The sequence below is a fragment of the Anolis sagrei genome, chromosome 1 (assembly GCF_037176765.1).
Source record: "Anolis sagrei isolate rAnoSag1 chromosome 1, rAnoSag1.mat, whole genome shotgun sequence".
Classification (NCBI taxonomy): domain Eukaryota; kingdom Metazoa; phylum Chordata; class Lepidosauria; order Squamata; family Dactyloidae; genus Anolis; species Anolis sagrei.
This window is the reverse complement of record NC_090021.1, coordinates 241,065,939-241,071,938: the sequence shown is the minus strand read 5'-3', so window position 1 is coordinate 241,071,938 and position 6,000 is coordinate 241,065,939.

Here is a 6,000-nt window from a genome sequence, read left to right as displayed (position 1 = left end):
GACCTCCAGGTGTTTTGGACTCCAACTCCCACAATTCCTAACAGCCAGTAGGCTATTAGGAATTGTGGGAGTTGAAGTCCAAAACAGCTGGAGGGCCAAAGTTTGCCCACAGATGCTACAAAGGGTAAATCTAGAACAAGCAAGCATGGGAATAAAGTGGATCTGGATCCATTAGTAATTGGCAAGTGAAGAAAATACCATATTTCTTCAATTCCAAGACACCATTTATTGTAGGATGCATGCTAATTTTGACACCATTAACAGAAAAAGCTATATATAGATTACCCATGATTCTAAGACACACCCTGCTTTAGAGATATTTATCATAAAAACATGGATAACATTTATTAAACTTCAAAAACTTTTTTGCAGGACATCCTACTGTACATTTTGCTATAGTTTTTCCATGAATATTGCACCAAGTCTCAACCAATTCAATATAGTTTGTGGTAACCACAAAAACTAAGTTTCTGGGGTATAGCAACTACTTTTTAAATTAATATCTCAAGTATCAACCAATTCAATATAGTTTGTGGCAACCACAAAAACAAAGTTTCTGGAGTATAGCAACTACCGTACTTTCAAAGTACGTCCCATACAATTAAACAGGAAATAATGCTTTCAAACCAGGAACAGAATTTTTTTCAAATTTTGGAGCATAGTGTTATTGAAGCAACCCAAGTACTTCTGTCTGTTTCCTTCTCTCACAAGCAGGTAAGCATGCCTGCACACCAATGCATGTGATAGTCTACATTTCTTCAAGTGAGCATTGTATACCCACTTTGTATACTTTGTGTTTTGTTTGCTTGTTAAAAATGCAATACAACTATTTGGCTTGCTCCTGGCACGATAAATAAATAAGCAGCTGCATATACTTTTGAGAGAGGAAGCTGGTCTTTTTGTAGAGCTTCCTTTGCAGGGAAACAAAACCATTTCCAAAGCTGATGAGAGTGGGTGTTGAAAGGCAAGAGTATCAAACTATTTGGAATGCTCTTTTCAGACTTTAGTCACTCAGGTTGCCCTAAGGCAAGGATGGGAAACATACTAACCCCAGACATTGTTGAATTGTGACTTTTAAGAACTTTAACCACCAGCTATATCTGGCAAGGCACAAGTTTCCCATCCCTGCCCTCAGACAGTACATGGCCAGTGGGCACAAAAGGGGGGCTATGACTATGACTCTAATATTTAAGATATTTATCTCCATGGGAGCTAAAACTGCTCCAAAAATGTTGGTAATGGTTGGAGGAGATGATTCACATAAGAGTTTCTACCTTCTGCAAAGGGGGAGAGATAAATGCAACTGTAGTTTCATAGGATCAGAGTTTGAAGGTACCCCTGTCCAAAACCATGCAATGCAAGAACACAATCAAAACACTCCTGACAGATGACCACCCATCATCCATTCCAAAACGTCTAGACAAGGAGGGAAACTGGGAGAATAAAAACTGGAAAAATAAAAACTTTTGGAAAGGCATGACCTTTTAGAGATCATTACCAGAAATCTCCACGGCCTTTTGGATATACAACCATTTTAGAGATTAATTGGCCTTCACACTATTTGGAATAATCGTAACCCTTTTGTAAAGTATGATCTTCCTGAGAAGAGCTAAATACTTGCTTGAATCAATCTTCTCCTTAGTGATAAATATCCATTAATATCAATGCAAGGCAAATCAGTTTTCTCAGTTGCAGGCATGTAGCCGGGGGGGGGGGGGGGGGGGGCTCGGGGGGCTCGGGGGGCTTCAGCCCCCCCCCCGAAATTCTCATGGTGGTTCGCGAAAAGGCCTTACTGGTGCATTATTTAAACTGTTATGTTTATTCATATCATGATCTGATCACCATACTCAATATATCCCATATGCATGGGGGTATTGGGGTAATGATACAAAAGGTTTGCTAGGGTAGACCCTCTTTCACTCAGACTCAGCCCCCCCCCGAAACTCAGCCCCCCCCGAAACCCCCCCTGAAATTTTTTTAGCCCCCCCCCCCCCCCGAAATGAAATCCTGGCTACGGGCCTGCTCAGTTGTTAGACTGATATACCTGGTTATCTCTGCACTGTTAGGAACAAAGATATGACAATGCACAAAATATAAGCAGATCTCCAGAAGTGTTATTTTGTTGCCCAAAAAACCTACTCACCCATAAAATATATTGCTTTTAAATCATGCTCTCAAGAGACCAAAAATAGATAGTCTTCATTAAAAGTAACATAGTTGATTTACTTACAAACTTCATGTATTCAGCATACATGTACATTTTTACTGGCTGAGAGTTTAAACAGTTAGTTCTCTAAAGCATTCTGTTTTAGTCTCTTCTCTGTTGCATACAGACTTACACTCTCTTCGGTCTAATACATTACTGAACATTGACTCAATACAGACTGACACATTGCAGCATACGGACACTGACTTTACTTCTAACCTGTACTGCTTCTGATGCAAACTGACTTCTAAAAAAGAGTCTGTCTGAATAGTCCCAGATTTGGTCACATGGTCTTCACAACCTCACAACCTCAAACAACATAGAGTTAAGGGAAAACTGTATATAAAATCATATACATACAATATAGTATGCAATGACAATTATATACATAACAAATAATTAGTATAGAAGGCTTGTAAAAGGTTGCTATTTCCAACAAAAACAAGCACAGGGAGCTGAGGTTTTGGATTATATATAGTGTTATATATAGTGTTAGGACTCGGATTCCAGATGTTTGTTGTTCGCTGCTTTCAAATCAACTTCAACTCATGACAACCCTATGAATAAGACCGCAAAGTCACTCAGTTATCAACAACCCTGGTCAGGTCTTGCAAACCCAGGGCCCTGACTTCCTTTAAGGAATATTTACATCTGTAATACCATCTTCCTCTTTTCCTTCTACTTCCTCAAGCATTATCTTTCTTATTAAGTCATGTCCTGTCATGATATATCAAATCCTGATTCATTCAACCGTGGAAACCTGCTAAGTGATCAGTGCTCTAGAATTTGAGCACTGATCACTTAGCAAAAGTTACAAAAGTCACACTTTTGTAGCCTCAGAGGAAGGCGATAGCAACTCGTTTGAATAAATCTTGCCCAGAAAACCCTAGAATATAGTTGCCATAAGTTTGAGTCAGCTACAAGGCATGTAACAACAAAAACCTAGCTAAAAACGCCTTGGAGTTCTGGCTGTTTCTGTAGATATCTGGCGTGAAATGGCAAACAGCCTTTCAGTGTGTATTAAGTCTCATGTTTCCACAAGCAACAATCTTTCAAGATAAGCTAAATCTGGCTGAATTCTTCACCCCCAAAACCCCTCCCTGCTCAGAGATGTTCATGATAGCATTTTATTGGATACAAAGGTCACTGATTTTGGGCTGCTGTGAGTTTTCTGGGCTGAATGGCCATGTTCCAGAAGCATTCTAACGTTTTGCCCACATCTATGGCAGGCATCCTCGAAGGTTGTGAGGTTTGTTGGAAATAGGCAAGTGGGGTTTATATATCTGTGGAAGACCCAAGGTGGAAGAAAGTACTATTGTCTGGGTTGTTGTGAGTTTTTCAGGTTATATGGCCATGTTTCAAAAGCATTATCTCCTGACATTTCACCCACTTTTATGGCAGGCATGCTCAGAGGTTGTGAGGTCTGTTGGAAACTAGGCAAGTGGGGTTTATATACCTGTGGAAGATCTAAAGTGGGAAAAAGTACTCTTGTCTGGGTTATTGAGAGTTTTTCGGGCTATACGGCCATGTTCCAGAAGCATTCTCTCCTGACATTTTATCCATATCTATGGCAAGTAATCTTAGAGGTTGTGAGGTCTGACCTCACAACTTGCGAGGATGCCTGCCATTGAGGCAGGAAAAAGGTCAGAAGAGAATGCTTCTGGAACATGGCCATACAGCCCAAAAAACTAACAACAACCCAGCGACTCTGGCCATGAAAGACAATAAATTGAACTCTTGTGCAATTGATCACCTTGATTAGCACTGAACAGCCTTGTAGCTTCAAGGCTTGGCTGCTACAATCAGGGCCAGCTTATCACCTCCCAACAATGGATTCCCCCAGGCAGGAAGTAGTCACGCCTGGAAGCTGCAAAGTTGTTCAATACTAATCAAGGTGATCAATTGCAACATTCACACTTGCCTCATGCAGACAACAGTTCTTTCTCCCACCCTAGACATTCACAGATATATAAATCCCCTTGCCTAGTTTCCAACAAACTTCACAACCTCTGAGGATGCCTGCCATAGATGTGGGTGAAACGTTAGGAGCGAATGCTTTTGGGACATGGCCAGATAGTCCAGAAAACTCACAGCAACCCAGTGATTCTGGCCATGAAAGCCTTTGATAACACATTACTCATTTTCTTCCTTTCCCTGCCGTTCTTTTCACTTTCAAATGTTGCTGGCTCATGATCAGCCATCATGAGCAAAGTGAGACTTATGTGAGTATTATGATTCATTGCCTCTTCCTGTCAAGGCTGATGGAAATCAAAAGATTCCCTTGTTTCTGGAAAGCTCCCTTAAATAAATTGCATGGTATGGCTTATCCGGGAAGAGTCCACCACATTTGAACTATGCTGTCCAGACCACATTGGCAGTCTATCAAGAGTCATATTCTTTCCTCATCTTACTGATAAGCAATCCCTCATTCACAATGCCATTACATAGAGAACAGGCAATTCTCAGCTGGAAAGCTCCTTTGGTGCTTTTGAGTAAACTACAAGTCCCAGGATCCCACAGAAGACAGCCATGGCAGTTCAAGCATCATGTGAAAGGGCCTCAGGTTCCCTGGAAGATTGTACTCTGCTGGGTTGTCAATCATTTTGGCAAGAACTCAAAAGAAGCCCTTCTAGGACTGCAAAAAGCAGAAAGGGGCCTCAGGGGTGCATCTACACTGCAGAATTAATGCAGCCTGACCCCACTTTAATGACCATGGCTCAAGGCTATGTAATCTTGAGAGCTGTAGTTTGGTGAGGCAGCAGGACTGTTTGGCAGACAAGGCTGAAGACCTTGTAAAACTACAAATCTTAGGATTGAAGTGGTGTCAAGTTGCACTATATCTACAGTGTAGATCGGGGGTCCACAAACTTTTTAAACAGAGGGCCAGGTCACAGTTCCTCAAACTGTTGGAGGGCCGGATTATAATTTGAAAAAAACATGAATTCCAATGCCCACTGCACATATCTTATTTGTAGTGCAAAAAACACTTAAAAACAATACAATGATTAAAATGATGAACAATTTTAACAAATATAAATGTATTAGTATTTCAATGGGAAGTGTGGACCTGCTTTTGGCTGATGAGATAGGGTTGTTGTTGTTGTTGTTGTGTGCTTTCAAGTCCTTTCAGACTTAGGTTGACCCTGAGAGAGGGCTGGGTAAATGACCTTGGAGGGCCGTATCCGGCCCCTGGGCCTTAGTTTGAGGACCCCCGGTGTAGATGAACCCTATATGTTGTGTTTTAATGTGCTGTGGCTCCCTGGTCCAATCCATGGGGGAGGAATGGATAAGAAATACATTCTATGCATTGTCGAAGGCTTTCATGGCTGGAATCACTAGGTTGCTGTGAGTTTTCCAGGCTGTATGGCCATGTTCCAGAATCATTCTCTCCTGACGTTTCACCCACATCGATGGCAGAGGCAATGTCCTTACAGACGGCCAATTATGTCACACCAGAAGAGACTTGTAGTTGCTCAAGTCGTTCCTGACACACCAAAAAAACTTGCCTCAAACAGACAAGAGTTGTTTCTCCCGCCCTGAACATTTCACAGATATATAACCCTCCCTTGCCTAGTTTCCAACAGACCTCACAACCTCTAGGGATGCTTGCCATAGATGTGGGTGAAACGTCAGGAGATAATGCCTCTGGAACATGGCCATACAGCCCGGAAAGCTCACAGCAACCCACTACATTTTCTCTTCCTTTTCTTTCTTCCTTTCCCATGAGAGAGAGAGCGAGCCCATCTGCTGCTGCTGGTGGTGGTGGGGAACAGAGGGAGGTGCGTGTGCGCATG